This window comes from Anas acuta, chromosome 2, assembly GCF_963932015.1.
Source record: "Anas acuta chromosome 2, bAnaAcu1.1, whole genome shotgun sequence".
NCBI lineage: Eukaryota > Metazoa > Chordata > Aves > Anseriformes > Anatidae > Anas > Anas acuta.
Genome location: NC_088980.1, coordinates 18,852,505 through 18,871,091, shown reverse-complemented (window position 1 = coordinate 18,871,091; position 18,587 = coordinate 18,852,505). Strand labels below are relative to the sequence as shown.

The 18,587-nt window shown below is 41.5% G+C and overlaps 1 long non-coding RNA gene across 2 annotated transcripts in view; it reads right to left on the bottom strand.

Moving 5' to 3' along the window:
• LOC137852232 (uncharacterized) overlaps positions 1-17,696 on the bottom strand; it is a 34,501-nt gene extending 16,805 nt beyond the window's left edge. Inside the window, exons 1-3 of one of the 2 annotated variants that reach the window (XR_011093741.1) lie at positions 17,437-17,696; positions 7,954-8,111; positions 958-1,132 (exon numbers count right to left, since the gene is read on the bottom strand). This is a non-coding gene — a long non-coding RNA (uncharacterized lncRNA). The remainder of the gene's footprint in view (positions 1-957; positions 1,133-7,953; positions 8,112-17,436) is intronic. The other variant, XR_011093742.1, reaches the window with a different exon arrangement.
• Positions 17,697-18,587: the final 891 nt, after the last annotated feature.

The window sequence follows — 18,587 nt, the reverse complement described above, 5'->3', positions numbered from 1 at the left end:
GAAATCAGCAGTTGACAGGGGTAGGTTGCAAATTGGGATCCCTTCTGGCATGGTGACACTGGTAGTCCTGCAGCCCATCATCAACTTCCCATCACTAACCCATATTGACAACAGAGCGTCCTCTAGCTGTTGTCTAGCTGTCCCACACCCTCTTGTTGCCACCCCATTCCATGTTTTCCTTGCCTTTCCCATCCGTTTTGAGCATATTCTGAGACATTGCCCATGGGGTGTCCAGAAAACACTTGTATATGACGGGTTATTTTAATTGTGGAAGGTGAGAATTCACAAGCCTGTATAGCTGCATTGTGTAAACTTTCTGATAAAGATGGCTCTAAGATACCTATTTTAATCTTGCAATTATGATAACATATTACAAAATATTTAAAAAATATAGCTGTCCTTATTGTGTTGGATAGATTCTGTAGGTCTTTAAGACTATATTTGTAATCTAATTAATGCCAGGCTAATAGCCAGATTGTTAGCTCAGTTCCTGTCGTGGTTTTGGCATGTGCCAATTAGCACATTCCCCAGAAATGCTTGGATCCCATCCAGAGCTCAGCTTCTGCGGGGCACTGCTCCTGGGCGGCAGGACCATCTCCTTTCTTGGAAGACTGAGAAAGTTTATCTGTAGGGATACAAGCCAGATCAGGTTCCTTGGTCTCAAGGTCAGAGGACAAGCCTTGACTTCTATTTGCTAGTGGTAGCCTAATATTTCTAATTTGGCTTCCAATGAAAAATATCAGTGCCCACCTTTCTAGATAGAATAGCTCAGTATTGCCTCCATAGAGCAAGTACAGCAATGGGACAAGATCCATCTTTGAGGGACAAAATGAAGTATATATACTGTTATATAAAATAAGGTCTCCCTTCATGCAACCAAAGCTTAAGATGGGACTGTGCGAAGAATTAATGACAGAGAAAACACTCAGAGTACTATGGAGTAGCTGGGAGAAATACCTGTGGAAAGTATTCCCTGGCTGGGTCCATGTCACCACAGATGGGCAGCACTGCAGCTGAGAGGAGCGAGGTGAAAGAAAGAAGAGTAGCAGCAAAACAAGGGAAAATGATACCGCCTCTTTTGTCCTTTTGCCACTCTCTTCCAGTTCTGTGATTGATGTTTCTGCCGGGAAACCTGTAAATGAATGAAGCCATTTGTTGGACTGAGCAAATCAGCAACGATCAACAGCTGGACACAGTGGAATGGAAATGCAATAAAGACTTCTTTGTGAATTGAACTTGCTTCTTTGCAAGTTTTTTCTTAATGCTGCCTGAAGTGATCCAATGAATCATGATGTTTGTCACCAAAGGAAATGTCAAGCCAATAACTAACCATAAAAAAAAAATATCTTTATTTTGTTTATTGAACGTACATAAGAGAGACTAATCCTGATGGGATAAGTGAGTTTTTGGCATGTGTGTTCAATTTAGAGGACTTGAATTAAGCCCTGTGCATATTTGCAGATTGAACTAGGAGGAAATACTAATCTGGCAATAAAATGTCTTATTCTAATATGTATACAACAGTCATAAGGTAGGTCTGGTGACAGAAAGTAAAAAGTTGAGATAATATGATTTAAAAACAAAGAAATGGGTTGTTGTGTTTACTGGATTTTGAACAGAAAATGGAAAATACACAAAGAATATTTTGAATAAATTTTAATTTGATGGAGAATGGCCAAATGTATTTCCACATTTGTGGCACTGCTAACTACTAAAGGTATCATTTGGCATTTAAAGTAAATGAGTGTATGAGTGCATCATAGAAAAGCATATCCATGCAAAACATTTTGATAATCAGCAATACTACATGAAGAAAATTATATGCATAACAACATAATTTGATTTTTGGTAACCCAATTACATTTTTAAAGTTAACATAGTTCACTGAGAGCTCTGTAGTCTGCCTCTTCTCAAAAGGTTGTTCAAGTCATTATCATCACAATTTTTTGAGTAATAACAATAAAACATTTGTCTTCTACATACAAAGTGCTGGTGAAAATTGCTGTTGCTACCAAGTGTATATGGAAATGAGATTCATTTGGTTTTATGTGGTTATGCGCAAATATAAACAAAAATGTAGAACCATAAACATCTGCATTAACCTCTAGCTTGAAGGTCTCTCTCAGCCTGGAGGGAATGTTGGATAAAAGAAAGAAAATTGAAATTGAAATAAAATGTAATTTTTAAAATGTAATATAATTTTAGACACTACCAAAACCATGCAAATAAATTAATATCCACGTTAAAGCTCTCTCTAACTAAGCTTTATAAGCAGAAGGACACCATAGACACATGGAAATGCTGCATAATGGATTAGTGCTGAGAAAATGAAGTCCATCTTTCAGATTTAAGTTGCTTCCCCTTAAAACAGGAACATGAAATGAGAATAATGAAAATAAAAATAAAGCATTAAATAGAGAACTCAAATTTAGGAAGATTCAAGAAGAATCCTATTTTTTCTCCCAAAGAAACAATTTCATCTTCAAGAGATTGTAAATCCTACATTGTCAGCCTTGTTAGTTGTTCATATTGCCATCATGCTTAAGAGTCCTGCTCCAAGAATCACTCAGCTCGTGGAGAGATTTTATTTCTGGGCATTCTTAAGATGAATAAATCATTGAGCATTGTATATAAAATCCACAGAATAAAAAGTCTGCCTTTTGAGTTATTATATATTTTTTTTAATGTAACATTCTAGGCCTATTGAATTTATGAGCTTTTAAGGTAGCATGAAATGTTCTTTAATAAGCTGCAACACATTGTGACTCTCTGGTCCCTTTATATTACTTAATGGTCTTAGGTCTTGTTGCCATTAGGCTAAATTGAACAAATCCTTGGAAACTTACTTTGTTAACTGGGAGGAAAGGGGCAAATGTCATTCATTAAACATTAATTGTTTTTGCTTTTCATATCCCACTTTGCAGAATCTCTAAGGGGAATGTACTGAACACTAAATATGTTTTAATTAAAACAGAGAGAGAAAGCCATAATGTCAAGCTGAAAGAGAAGAGTTTTACTTAGTTCTTCAGAGTAACGGAGCTTTAAGACCATTTGCATTAGGAGGACCATTCTAACGCTGATATTCTTAGGGCTTTCAGCTGATCAGCAGTCAGTGTGTGTGAACTACTTGCACCATATTTAATGCCAGTTTGCTTGAAACAAGGACCTTAGCATTAAAAACAAAAATACAGCAATGTCTACCAAACTTCAGAATTTACCCTCTTTGCAGACAAAAGTGTCTTCCTTTTTTTCCCTCAGCCGATGAAATACCTGGGGCTTCCCAGGCTGCTGGAGTGGCTTTAGCTCATCACAGATGGTAGAAAACACAGTGTTTGGTAGGAAATGAATGATAGAAAATAAATCTCTGCTTGTTCTTAATAATTGTTCATTCTCAGAGGCCTTAATTGGGCAGTTCCCCAAGTCATTGGCTATTCCTCGAGAATGCTCCCCTGCTGCGCTGTGCTCTGCTCTGTGGGATGGGGTGGGGTGGGATATGATGAGATGGGTTGGAGTGGATTTTCTCATCCAGGGGCTCTGGATGCTGTTTGTCCTTCAGTTCCCTCAGATGACAGCTGCTTTCTACTGCTTACTGCTGTGAGGGGTCAACCTGTGATGTCCAGCTACATGTCCCGAGGTAAGCTGTCACACTGCCTATCAGAGCCGTCATTTATTTTGCCATGTTTCGATCCACTGATGAGACACTGCTAGAAAACTCGTGCAATAATCACTGCCTGAGTATTTAGGCATTGAGCCTCTAACACCTTTCCACTCCAGGAGACAGATGGATAGTCAAGTGCCAAATGTTAAAATGCATGTTTTTATTAGTGGCCACTTCCCTGAGAAATGTACAGTTTGCATTTTTTCTCAAGAAGTCCTGAGCCTGAGAATCAAGTTTAATGTTGTTTTTAATAGAAAGGTCAGTGGTGGCTGGCTGTATTTCAGAAATTCCTATGTGAAAAGATTCAGCTTGTCTCTCAACAGAACTGCTGACAAGCAATGATCCAAGCCCAAGAGAGGTCAAGTTCAGCTGCCCAGGGGATCACGATGGCTCAGACTGTAACAGGGATTTCTAAAAAAAAAAAAAAGAGCTGTGGCATTCTACAGACCAGCCAACCATGCCTGCTGTCTGAAGAAAGGGCTTTATTCAGCCTGAGATTTGGCACTGGATTTTCTCTAATACTCATTATTCTTCAGCTGCTCCTGAGCACCAGTCCCTGCACTGGTGCTCTAGCTCCTGATGCAGGCTTTGCTGTGGTCTGGCTCTCCCTCACCCTCTGCCCACCAGCAAATTTTGATTTGATTAGCTTTGATTTGGTTACAATTCACTCTGAATTCACTGTGATGCTGTTTATAGCTTCCTCTTCCAAGCAAATGCCCTCAGCTCAAGCCATCACCTCGTCTTGTGGCAAATTTGTGTCACTGGAATCTGGGGATCTCCACGCAGGGGTGTTTTAACACTGAATCTCCTGGCACAATTTGTAAATTACAATACTCCTCCTTTAGAGGAGTATTTTTATTCTGCTTCTTGATTGCTTTCATTTAATAGAGGTCTTTTCCCAGCATTGCTTTTCATTTGGGGAATGGGAATCACATTCCCTCCCTCACCACAGAAGGCAGGTTTCAGACAGGTGAAATCTCCTCTGGAGAGGTCTCTGATATATTCTGCTCAGATTTATTCCACCAATCTCCCACCTTCCCTGCTGTTGCAATATCCTGTTTTGGATCCTAGGCAATAAAGGAGCTACATTAGTTTCAAACGTTTTATTCCCAGAAAGGTTCATATGAACACAAGGGCATGCAAGGTCAAGTCCTTGCGTGTGGTCCTGCCAGCAGCTGCTGGTTAAAGATGCCACACTCACATGGGGGGCGCAGAAACCCTGTGGGTGTTTAGAGAAAAGTCTTTCCAGAAGAAAATTGGTTCTTAGAGGGTAAGCAAGTGTGATTACGCTCATCTTTCTGTGGATTATTTTCTTTTCTCCCCTCTCATTTTCCCACCATTACAGTGATTTTCTTCCTCTGATTCTTTCTCCGATTTCTCTTCTGAATTTCCAATTTCTTTCCCTTGTCATGGAAAGCTATATGGCAGTGGACGATAAAGGTATTGTGCATTGAAAAGTAGCTGATACCGTATGCCAGCCAGGGAGATGTTCTGCAGCACTGGTTTGTCCTATTGGATTTGACCCAGGGACACTTGAGTCAATCAAGCAGCGCATTATCATTTCAAGCTCAGGGAGAGATACACTATTAATCTAAGTGAGCTGCAGTCAGACTTGACAGGAGGGGGACAAATCCCTAATCAATCTTTTAATCACCCACCTGGGGTGGTTTGAATGAAGTCAATTAAGGGATCTTTCATCAGCAGAAAAAGCTGTACTCAGCTAGTCGTAGAAACATACGTGAGATCTTCTTTGTGAAGATGTCTTTAGAATAAAACTAGGGGTATTTTTTTTTCTTCCCTCATTCATTTAATGGTCTGTTAGGGTGTTTGTATAAAGTTTTGAAAGAGTATATTCAGAAATATGTAATTGGAAAAAAATATCTCATTCTCCAGAAGTGCTGTAATTGATTAAGAAAACACCAAGCAGTAAAGAAACAGGAATACCTAATATTTATTTTCATTGACCTGCTAGCTGTACACAACATCACAGTTAAATAATTTTGTGAAGTGTTAAAAGACTGCTTTTGCTATCCTAGATAATGAAGAAGTGTATGGTAAGAGAAGGTAAGGACATTTGGTAAGGACATTCATTCATCACTTGCTTTTTCCCTGTTGGCTTTTCTGATATATATCTTTACTAATATTTTGTATTCAATACTGAGCTAGTGGAGCACAGGATGTCTATAGAAAGGAAAACTTGGTTGTCATTTCTAAACAGAGTTACTGTATTTTGACTTGTCAGGGTATGCGTTGAAGTCCTGAGTGTAAGGTGATTCTTTCCCATTGAGTCTTGAGCTGTGTCATTTGCTTGTTGAGACTTCATGTTTACAGATCTGTGAACACATGACCTGTTGTGCAATTGATTTGATTTTGAAAAAAAGTAAGGCCACCGTGTTGTAACCTGTTTGTCATTCCTGTAGTCATGTTGATTTGAAGTACAAAAACAGCTTAATTTTAAATCTGCCTGATGGTCCTGCAGCGTGACCTGCAGCATGACCATGAAAATGTGATTAAAACTAAGAAAAATACCTTCTTAGGACATCCCTAATGGATCCTCTGTTAGTGAGGGAATCCAATTGCTGGGGAAAATTTCAGGATAAACTTGTGAAAACATCTCCTTTGCTGTGATTGCTGGACTTCTTATGCAGCCTCACTTTAAGAGCATTGTTGGGCAATCTGTTCTCTTCGTTCTCTTTTGAAATGTGTCCTGGATGACACTGCTGTCCCTTCTGCACTGGGAGGGATCACATCTTTACACCAATTTTGTGACAGTGTTTTCTCTTCCCCAAGAGTCATTCTGGTGCTGCATTAGGGACTTAGTGGTAAAGGTTGAGTTGAGCTGACACTTAAAACATAATTTTTTTTTTTTCTCTTCTTAGATTTTAAAATGAACAAACCTACCAGCTCCTGATAATGTTGTCTCCCACTCTTATCTCTGTAGATGTCTGAGATAAATTTCAAAAGAAACAGCCAAAACCTACTCGAGAGGGGCCTGGCCCTAGAAGAGGTACAGGATTACAGTGCTGTTTTCTGTAAGACACTTGGGCATGCTTTTGACATTGCCCTGTGTGGGCAGCTGAAACCACTTCCTTTTTTTTGTCTTTTATTGCAAAATAAAGCCCAGAACTGCAGGGATGGTTGGAAAACTGACCTGGACACCTGAAAACCATCAGTGCTGAAGCCAGTGGGTGTCATGCAGCCAGTTAGTGTCTGGCATCGCTGTGCATCCTTGGGTGCATAGCAAGGGATGGCATAAAGACAGCCAGGGAGCTGGTTGAACGCAGTGCCTGCTGTATGCACTGGCCCCAAGCTACTGACAGCCCAGAGCTACTGGGCCTTAAAAAAGGAACAGACCTCCTCTGGACTGTTGAACCCACACCCTTGCCTTTGTGGCAGTTGTTCTGGTTCAGATATTTTAGTTCTAAAATAAGAGGTGGATTTGCTGGTTGCTGCACCTGGCAGTGGGGCACTACCTGCTATTCCAGATACAGTTGTCCAGAAAGCCAGCATACAAGATTTGACCCTGTTTATGTTGAAACCATAGAAGAAAACAGACCACCATGAAGCACAGCTCTCTCAGAAAAGTAAACATCACACCACAAAGTCCACAGGACTGCAAGGAGGAAAGGTCAATTAAGGCTTATAGAAGCAAAGTCCCTTTCCAGTTCTTCTGGCTTATCTGCTTCTACTTGCACAGGCGTTCATGTATGCAGGATTACTGGCCTGGAGGAGCCATGAAGCCACTGTGTCTCCTCTCTCAGGGCCATCTTCAGCACAAAGGCTCCCTGGGTGTACCCAGGCTACTGGTGTGACCTTTGCTGTCCTTGCAGGGACATGCACGCCATACTTGGGATGGATCAGAGAAGTGGGCTCCTTTTGCTCTGCATTGCTGGGTGACATTCCCAGGCTGTGCTGTAGCAGCACAATATTAAGCAGAGCAGCCTCAACCTACCTTTGATACTAGGCTCAGGTTAGGTCACAGCCATACCCGGGAGTGTCTTACAGCACCTGGGACAGCTGATATGCCCTGGCATGTCCTCGCTTCCCACTGATCAGAGATCAGCTGTGCGCATGCCCTCTGTAATATCTGGGTCTCCAAGGGAAGGAGATGGAGCCTGTGGACCAAAGGGGACCTGCATGACAGCTCAGTCCCTTTCCTTTACCTGGGGCACCAGGGCATGGGAGTCCAGATACAGTCTCCCTCCCTTGCTGTCTCCAGACTCAGGAAAGATTGTCTTTTACCTTTTACAGGTGCAGTTCTTACAGTCAGAACCCCGACAGACAAAGCTGGATACCTGTATGATTCATACGCATCTGTAGGATGTTGCTGCCCTCCATTTGTACAACGGCCCAGATGGCAGCTACCTTCGTACAGGTTGGAAGAGTCACTGGAGTGAACGAGTGCCCTGATTAAACTCTTCTTCTCTTCCAGTCCCCAGCAAATCTTTGAATCCTGAGGAGATGATAATTAATGCAGCACTTAAATAGCTTTTCAGAGAAGCAATTCAGGTTGCATGTAGTAGACACAACTTTCATAAGTATATGGAAAACAGATTTACTCTTTAGAAGAAGGTTAAATTTCAGTCTTAATTACAAATGTCTCTTTTTTTGTACAACAATTTCTAAATTATAACTCCCTGAAGAATAAATATTCCATAAGACTGGATAACAAGGCTAAGTCTAATTTATGTCATTTAGATGCAAATAATCGTTCTGGTGTATAAATGCCCAAAATCAAGTGGAAGGTAAGCAGACACTGAGGGCACAGAAAAGCAATATGGAAAATCTTATTTTTTGATTAAGGTACAAGTTTCAAGGGTTCAGATCCTCAAAGCCCTTTCTCATGCTAGTCCATTGACTTCACTACAACCCTCTCATGAGAGCCCATGTCAGTGGGGTCATTCCCATGAGAAGACTGTGTTTTGAATTAGTGTAGCTTTTCTATTCTTAAGCAACAAAAATCTGAGATGATATGTGCAGCTGAGTTTGGATTTTTTGGAAAGTAGAACTGCAGTAAATCATACAGTATAAAGGAAATCAGAAGATTAAATAAAGCAGCAAAATGTTTATTGGCAGCATGGAGTCTGCTTCAGAAGACTATTTTAGAAGTGTGGAGTAGATGTATACCACCTACCAGACAAGTTTTTAAAAGACTGAAAGGAAAACAAAATGCTGTCATGGTCAAATATCAAGGCAGTAGAAATCACTAAATGGCATTAAAGGCATCTTTTAAAAAGTGGAAGTCTTATCTGAACAAGGAAAAATAGAAGAGAGCATAACCTCTAGCAAGTTGAGTGTTGACCTCTAATCAAGAAGGGCAGTGAAGATTTAGAAAGGAAACCTAGTAAAATTATGAAGGCCTTGAATTATGAAGTATAAAATGAAAATTATGAAGTATAAAACCTTCCTCAAAAACATCAGGGCCGCAAGCTAACCAGAAAGTCAATAGGGCCAATATGTGATGAAGGTGTAGAAAAGCACTCCATGAAGGCAAGACCTTGCAGCAGAAATAAACGATGTGTTTCTATTAGTGCTGGTCACAAAAGAGGTCACTGACTCCCAGTGGCATCATTCATTGAAGGAGATGGATGTGAGAAAGTGATTGAAGCGTCCACAGGAAGGGTTTGAAATATGTCAGTAAACTGAACCTAACCAGTTCCCAGGACCAGAACAAATACATGCAGGAGCTACAAGAGTATTGTGGTGCAAAATTGGAGAATGGGAACTGTCCCATTTGAGTTACTACATAAACAAACTTAATTAAAACACCATAAAAAAGGGGGGGGGGGGGGGGGGGGAGGGGGAGGGAGGGGGATGGAGACACACACCAGTCTTTACATAGGTATTGAGGAATAATCAAAAAAACTATGGACTGTTAAGTCTGCAATCCATACCAAACAGACCAGTAGAAGCTATTGTAATTGCTAGTTGTAAGGAAGCTCTTTCTATGGGTCTTGGTCTGTATCATTGACCAGAGATGTCAAAACAGGAGTGTGATACCAAAGAAACAATGTCCCTAAGCACCGAGATGTAGGGACAGCCAGACTGAAGTTTCACAGCCCACAGGAAAGCCTTTATTGCAGGTATGATACACAATGAGGAAGAGCATGTAGGGCTGAAAGGCTGTCAGAGTTCTCTTTGTGTTCAATTACTTCATGAATGTGTATGTAAGAGCAAAATCCCAACACGCCTTGATCTCCATCCAGTGTGCAACCAGGTTTTGCTGGCAGGAGTCCCTTAGCAGCAAAAGGGCTGCCATTGGTGCAGTGTGAGCAGGGCAGGTAGAAGGTACAACACCATAAAGATGCACTCTGAGGAAATCAGACTTTCAGGCTTTGAGAAAGACCAAAAAGAAAGAAAAAAAAAAAGAGAGAGAGAGAGAGAGAAACCCCTCTGATGAAAGGACAGAAATATTTGGACAAAACAGAAAGTTATCTGTGGGGCATTGCATGGCTTGTAACTATGCCATTTAATACATTCATAAAGGATGGGGAAAGAAGAGGTGAATAATGAAATGGTTGATGGTAATGCAGATAAAAAAATCAGAACAGTTTCTCAGAATGGTCTTTTCTTAAGTTAGATGTGAAGAGTTGCAGAATTTACTGATTAATAAAATGGCAAATAAAAATAAACGTCAATAATTATAGGGCAACACATACAAAGGAAAAAAAAAACAACCTCTAAATACAAACATACACAGTAAAGGATTTGGAGAGGGACTTTTTAACAGGGAGTGTAGTTATAGGATAAGGACTAATTATTTTAAACTAAAAGAGGCTAGATTTAGATTAGATGTTAGGAAGAAACTATTTACAGTGAGGGTGGAAGTGCCTTAACTACGAGGCACTGGAACAAACAAGAGTGCATGGCCATGCTGCAGTGCAAAACCATGATGTGTCTGCATGTCAGCACTGTGGATGAGGCCCTAGGACTGCAGGCTACCTCTGAGGAAAGGACTTGCAGGTTTGATTTTGCATTTATGTCATTGGGGTTTTGTATTAAACAGTGCATATATGCAAATTTCTAACAGCTTTGTAAAACTTTTGTAGCTGATATGTAAAAAAAAGTCTGAGGCTCTGTCCCAGGAGCAATGCTGTATGGTCCTATGGTCAGCTTAATTGTAGGTGCTGCCATCCTTGGCCTTTATATCCCTACAGAGAGACAATCCCTGCTCTAAACTGAGAGCTCAGCTACGCACTCACCATGGTCAAGCCTTTTACTTGCAGTTGCTGCTGAGGCCTGAGGGTGTGTGTTTTGGGGGAAATCTTTCCTCAGGATGTGGCCTTCTGACTTCATCATGGGATTAAATTTTTTTCATTGCCTGTCTTGCCTTGGAGAAGAAGTGAGGAGAGGGCAATCCTTCTGGAGTGTGCTCATTTCCTCCTCCGTCAGGGTTATAGTCCGGAGGTGTTTGACCTCTGTCAAGAAGGACGAGCTGGACGCTCAAGTCCAAGTTAGCAGTGACACTTGGGCTTTTCTCTCACAGACTGCCTGCAGCAAAAATGTGCGCTCTTTTTATTCTGCTGTTGAGTGCATACCTTTCTCTCTGCCTCTATATAAATATAATAACCTCTGGAGCAAACATTTCTCTGATTACTGTTACACAGAATACAGACAAACTGCAGTAAGTCTTTGCTCCAAGTCCAATCTAATGTCAGAGTTTTTTTATTTTGACTAGATTATTTTACTTAATCTAAAGGGTTGACTGATTGCACTTAGTTTTTCTCTAAGTATCAATGGTAAACTCTTGCAAAGGAGCTGTAAATATAGAAATATTATCTGGCTAGTAGCCCAAATGGATTAGCTAGGTGAATGCAATAAAGTTGCCACAGTAAGGCAAAAGTGCTTTGTGGCTTCTTACATCGTGCTGCTTTGCCATTAGTGGTTTGTTGTCTGGTGCTGTGATTTGCACAGAGATGGAGGCTTAGTTAGGTTCTGCTGGGCAAAAATGTAGATTTAAAAAATGAAAAAGAACAATTATATTACAAGTGAAAATAAACTACATGTATTTTCTATACCAATAACAAACCAGACAGTTTCATCACTTGGTCTGTCCATCAATACTCTAAAATTCTTGCTTATATTAAGGTGCAGCAGGTTTGAATTTTGCAAGCCAGGGACTTTTGTTGAGCTCTTCATCTTCAAAAAGTGCCCTTGAGCTGAGCTCTCAGCTAATCTGTGTTGAAACTCAACTTCAATTACATTTTGAGAGATTAGGAGCTGTTTGTGATGCCTTTAGAAATGACAACACCAGGCTGCAGTGAGTGTGTAAGTGTGCTGTTCTCAAGTCTCCTGCTGTCTCCTCACCAATTGTTTTGTAGGCCTTGAATTTGTATAAGAGCTGCAGGAACACAGACCTTTGCCATCCCACTGAAGTGAGCAGAGCTGCTCACAGGAGAAAGGACTGCACAGCCTGGCTTTGCAGCCCTGCAAAAATGAGATTTGGGGATGACATATTTCCATTCATTAGGTCTATATTTATCAATATCACCTTCCTGTTAACTTGTAGGCAAGAATGCGTTCATTCTCCATAAAAATGCTAATAAATTCCTCTTGCATTCATTTAAGCATCAGTGAAATAACTTTATGTTCCACAGTGACACTTAACATTCCAGGGTAATTATTTTACTGTGGCGTATTTGCTATACTCTGAGCAATCAGGTTTGCCCTGTACTTGTCATTTGCTCATCATTTTGCTATGCTGAATGAACAGGACGTCAGTGAGAAACTTGGGAACCTTCAGAGTGTTTAAAAGGATTTAGGTGGGGGAGCTTGAACTCACCTTTGTATCTTTTGGGATCTGCTTGTTCTAGCTTTTTGCCCCGGAGCACCCACATTCATACTTTATTTACAGATCTCGACAGGCTTTGCCTTGTCAAATATTTTGAATTCCCTAACGAGGTGTGTAATGTGTGTTATATAAGCTCTGCATCTTGCCTTACTAGGATGCCTTGCTGTTTTGTGCTGAAATGGATTTGCCTGTGCTCACTTTAATCATTTCACTTTTTACTGAGGGATGAAGAAATTTAACTTTTAGCTTCTCCTCTTGCACCATGCCCTAACCAAAGGAAAATAATATCCCAAGCAATTGCCCTGCTTCAGATCATCAGTTTCATTGTCTGAAAATAATATCAGATATTACTTTATTATTATTATTATTTCTTATTTTTATAGGAAATAGAGCAGTGGGGCCAGAAACTGTTCATTGGAAAATGGACTATGAGCAAATCAGGTCACATAAGCTGTCAGTCAGGCACTATATAACAGGAACTCTTTCACTTACTCTATTGAGAAGAAATGGAGGTCAGAAATGTGCAAACCTATAAGGTACTATTGAAAGAAAGAAACACAGCTCATTGGAGAGCGCTCACTTGTCCTGGATGAAATCTTCATTAACGCTGTGATGGACTAGATATACCATCTGAGCAATTTCTGTTTATGGACTTGATGTCCAATTCATGTTTTACGAGTTTTCTCCCAGGCAGAGCTGCTCTGGATGGTTTATTAGTGTCTTGTCAGAAAAACAATTGAGAGGATATTAATCTGCAGCTCAAATACCATGTCAGTTGGCAGGCGGGGGCTTTGTGCTGTGGAATCCAGAATGTACTTGGCGGAAGAAATGCAAAGAAGCCTTTTATCAATGAGGAGGTCTTAAAGCCATAGATAACAACACTTCAGTCCCCTTTCTAAATATGGTCTTAAAATAGTTTACAACAGATGCCATCTGTGAATGACACTTGGTTAAGCTCATGCTGTAGATAAATGTGTTAGAACAAAACTTTACTGTCATGGCAAATATGATTTAGAGAGGCAAATGAAGAGAAAGGTGACTCCTCTGGAAGCTGATGACAGTGAAGCATTTTTTAGGAGCCCCACCCTGAGCATGGAACACATTGCTTGGTAGCAATACACTGTGGGAGAACCCTGTTTTATTGGCATGCAAGAGTTATGGTGTTTTTGGCATGCAAAAAACCATAACTTTTGCATGTGATCATCAGAAGAATCTGTGTGAGCTCATTTCCTTTCACCACAGTGCGATAAAACAGCACGCTCAGGAAGCTGTGACGAGGATCTAAATCTGAGTATTACGGATGAGTGTAGTGGGGCCTTCATGTCTGCTGCCTCGGCTCTCGCTGCTGCAAGGAAACTCTGCTGCTGCTCCAGCAGCATGGGCCGTGCTTGGTGGAAGTGGTTCCACTTCCAGGAGCAGTTTCTGAATGCTCCATATTAAAATAAATAGTTCATGTTTCAGTCCATTTGCAGAAGCTGGCGTTGATGCATTGCATTAAGGTTTGAACTAACAGTGCCACAAACATTTTTCAACCACTTATGCCGGATAATGTAGGCATAAAAATAGTAAATAGGAGTTGCAGCGTGTCACATTCACTTTGTAGGTTCAGAGCTATGCTTGCTTCAAGGCAGGAGGCAACTAAGACAATAACTTCTTATCTAGAAAAAAAGAGCTACATGAGGTTTGAGACGATGGTCTTGCTGCCTGTGTGTGCTGCTGTCTCAGGTTGCTCCCAGGGGCTGAGCTGGGAAGGCATTGCAAGCTGGGGCTCACGTTCAACTTTCAGGCCCTTACCATATTTCCCAAATGCCCTAGGAGTGGCCACACAAAGCAGCACCATGTGCCCTTGGGATCTCCTACCCTACAGCTCTTTCAGCACTATTAGTAAGATCCTCTGGGGGAGAAATGCTTTCTGCATGACCTGCCATGTAGCTCTACCCAAGTGGCCCTGCTTGACTCTATTCATGATTGACAGTGTGCAATTACAAGAACCAAAGAAGGGAAAGAGCTTTTCTTTTGCTCACCTGGACTTTGCCTAGACCTCCAGAGCCCCAGGCAGTCTCATTGCGTCCCAAGAGTTTGCCTTAGTTTGAACAAGCTGTGAGCAGAGCAGCTGCTCAGCAGCTGAGCCTCTGCTGGGACCCCTGCACCTTGCCTCTTGTGCTTGTCTTGGGTTCAGTCTCTCCCTGGACCTTTGTCCCAGAGGAGGTCCCAAGCACCCTTACTGTTAGCACATGCCCCCTAGGAGATGGGGAAGTTGAGACCATTCCAATCTGGGTGCTGCAACTAGATTTCTACAGCTTCCTCATGGAACTGAGTCATGAGTGAGAACGTACATTGTAGTGCAATAAACATTTTGGGCAGGACTCCAACTGGGACACCTGACATTAGTCATCTAATGTATGTGTAGATGAGGTTTCTCAGCTCCCATTGCATCTGGTGAAGTCCTGGTCCACAAATCTCGGGGGATATATGCCAAGCATGGACAATGGGGTCTGGAGATTGAGCCTTCCCATGGTGAGGAAGACACTGAGAAGCTCCATTCGATTGTCCCCTTACTAGCACTGATAACTGTACTTTTGAGATGCCTGAGGCTACTTAAAGCCTGAGGCTATCTGCCCTTGTGTGGCTTGCAGATATGACACAGGACCTAGAGGACACCTTAGCTCCTCTGCAGCAGCAGCTGGAGGCCATCCAGAAAACACCAGGACATTTCAACAGCACTAGGCATCAATACTTTGGCATCTGAATAACAGCTTGGATGTCTACTGACTGCACAGGAACTGAGATGCCCAGCTGACAAACAACGGTGAGCTCGCAAACACAGGACTGCCCAAAGCATGGGGATACAGACAGCTTACTCCTCACCCTCTTTGGAATGCTCCACAACTCCAGTCTGAAGCAAAGACTGTATGAAGGATGGGCAGCTTCAAAAGAAATCCAGCTATGGCCCTTCACAAAGTTTTTGAATCAGCTGCGCTCCCATAGGCCAGCATTTGGGCCTGACCAGCACCAAATGGCCAAGAAAGGGCACCTTGCATCTCCCCTCCTTCCAAGCACTGCAGGCGATAGCCCAGCCAAGGGCAGCACCTGCTCTGTAAACTCACCTGGAACACATACCCACTGCCACCTCCTTTCCCTGCATGGGAGTGAGGGACAGACCCTCTCCACCCTCACCCTTGGTGTTGGGCTTGGGACATTTCACAGCCCCAGCCTCTGTCACCATGTCAGTACAGGGCTGCAAGAGGACATCTGTGCTGCTCTGAGAGCTGATGGTGGTTCCTTGCATCACTCCAGGGAAAGCACAGGCTCTGGCAATGTCCTTCACCAGGCACCGAGTCTCCCAGTGAGGATCTGCCATGAGGTCTACCTGTGAGGTGGGTACTTCCCTTCCTGTGGCCTTTCAGAGCTCATATTGTCACTGCCAGCCATGGTCTTCGATGCAATCATCACACCAGTGACCATACACCATCACCTTCAGTGCCCAGGGACAAGACCCTGTGAGCACAGCACAAGTGCTGATATGCATGTGCCTGCAGTGCTGAAACTTAAAAAAAAATAAAAATTAAAATAACTTTGTCTGAGAAGTTACTGAAGATATTTTTGGCAATGTGGTGTAGAAAAGAGCATGACACAAGATTTATATACTTATTCTTCATCCTGGAAATGTCAGCGAGGTACTTCTTTGACTTAAAAATAGCTATCAGTTACATTTCCTCATACAAAAAATAGCTCTGATTGCAGAAAAGAATAATAACATATTTCATATTCCTTGTGGGTTCTGTTTATATGTTTCTTAACAAAACAATTACTGTAGCTGCACTGATTTATCTGGGTATAAAATTTACTAGTATAAAGTCATTCAGTGGAGTGTCAAGCTGCACATAATCTCTCTAGTGTAACCATTGACATTTTATATTTGTCACAATTGGATGATAACTTTATTGTTTGATCCTCCAAGAGAATAAAATGTATTTATTATTGTTTATGTTGAGTTTTATTATTACAACAGCCATTCAGATACATATCTCATATACAGCATACACTGACACCTACCAGACTTCTTTGGCAAAATACTTCTTCATAATACCTCATTTAAAAGTACCCATCCCTACTCCTACTTCTCCTTCTCAGCAAATAGCTGATTGCCTCATCAGCTAAGAATGTGCTCATATGCCACAGAGACAAATGACACTGTTGAGAAATTTTCAAGTACTGCCTCTTGGATCTGAAGAGTGTTGTGTTTTAGAGATGCAAGCTACTATCAAAGAGAAACGCGCAGCAATGCTTCTATTTGGGCCTTAATTAAGAGAAAAAGTTCAGGAAATGAAACAGGGTAAAATTGAGACAATATGCAAGAAAAAACTGAAGGTGGCACTGTAGGAACGGACTTTCCCCTTCTCAGAAAACAGATGGTAAATGTGTGCTTGAGAGAAAGAAAGAATATTGTAAGACATGAACCATGTTTGTCCCTATCTTCTCACTTTTCATTAGTGATACATATTCAGCCACTCTCTTCAGAGGAGAAGGGCTTTGAGGAACTCATCCATGCACTCGATGTCCTTTCCTGAAGAAGAGATGCACTTCTATACGCAGCTGTGCTTAGGCTGCTGGTCCCCCAGCGCAGCTGTGTGGTGTGGAGCTGCAACCAGGGGGGCTAACTGAGCTGCTCAGATACCACTGGTATGTCCTCTGCAAATCGCTTTCCAGAAGCCAAGGCAGAAACCATAGCCACAGCCTGTACATAGCTGTGTATCTTAAATATATATTAACGGAGAGCCTAAAATACAAATTTTCATATATCCTATGAGGTTGTAAATTATGCTTGATAATCTAACTCCAAATATACCTTTATGCTTGATAATCTAACTCCAAATATACCTTTTTACTCCAGAATGGATGGTCAAAATTCCACAATCAAAGAGAGTGATCAGGTGGCCCCATGACAAAATGGAGGGCAGGCTGGCAGAGCCATTCCTGTACTCACCTGCACTGGGGCTTGATATCTCTTGATGCCAGGCCTAGGAGTTGTTCATTGTGGCACTTTTCTTTCCCAGATACGTCAGGATATTTACTCTTCATGGATCTATCCATAATGTTCACTAGAAGGGCAAAAAGAGAAGCTTATCAGGAACACATCTGAAACAACTAGCCTTTATACAAAATGTTAAGGGTTATGATTCACCACTGCAACTCTTCATTCCCGTCAAGTTTTCAAATTATGTTTGCCTAAACTCCATCCTGTCCTTTGCCACTTTGAACCTATTCAGCTCTAGATTTTGGCCACTCTGGGCTGCAGGCAGGAGTACTTTCCAAATTCTTTCTTTCTGCAAGGAATTTTGTCTGTTTGGCACAGTGGTTTGGGGTTTCAGAAACTATGGACTAAAGCTTTAAAAGTGTCCAGCAACCTCTCTGAGCCATGAGACAAGACAAAATCCTCAACTATTGCACAATCTATATAACCAATTTGACCACAGAATAAATGCCTAGACTGGGAAAAGTTTCAGGCCAGATACACAAATCTCAAAAGAAAAATGTGGATTATAGGCAGCATGTAGTATCTATCCCAGTGCTGTTTTGTAGTATTAGACAGCATTTTAAGACAGAGGTCTGACTTCTGTCTCAGTTGCAAGAACTGGACTCATGTGCAGGGAGGCGTGTCCTGCTCTGGGAGTCAGCTTGGGCAGTGGGAATGCAAAAGCATGTTTCATATTTAATTTGCATTTGGTGTGGTTAGAGGATGCTTTTACTTTGTTTTGGACTTATTTTGGCTTTCCTGAAGGTTTGGTCTTTTCTAGGCACAGTCTGCTCCTATTGATCAACAGTATAATGTGTTGTTGATTTTTCACAAGACAGATAAAGTCATTTAGATTTTAGACAAATTGTTTGCCACTACAGGCAGAAGAAGACATGGAGGGCTTTGAAAAATGTGAATGTGACAATGAACTGTACTCTACACTGGGAACCAAAAAGTGTAGCAAACCTCTGTGCATGTGTGCATGCATGTAACGCAATGGAAGTTTAAGGCAGCGATATCACACAGTCAAGAACAGCGTATGTGATTCATTATCAAGGTACTAGTAAAGAGATGAGAGTATTCGGATGTATATGTTGGAAAACAAACAACAAAAAAGGTAG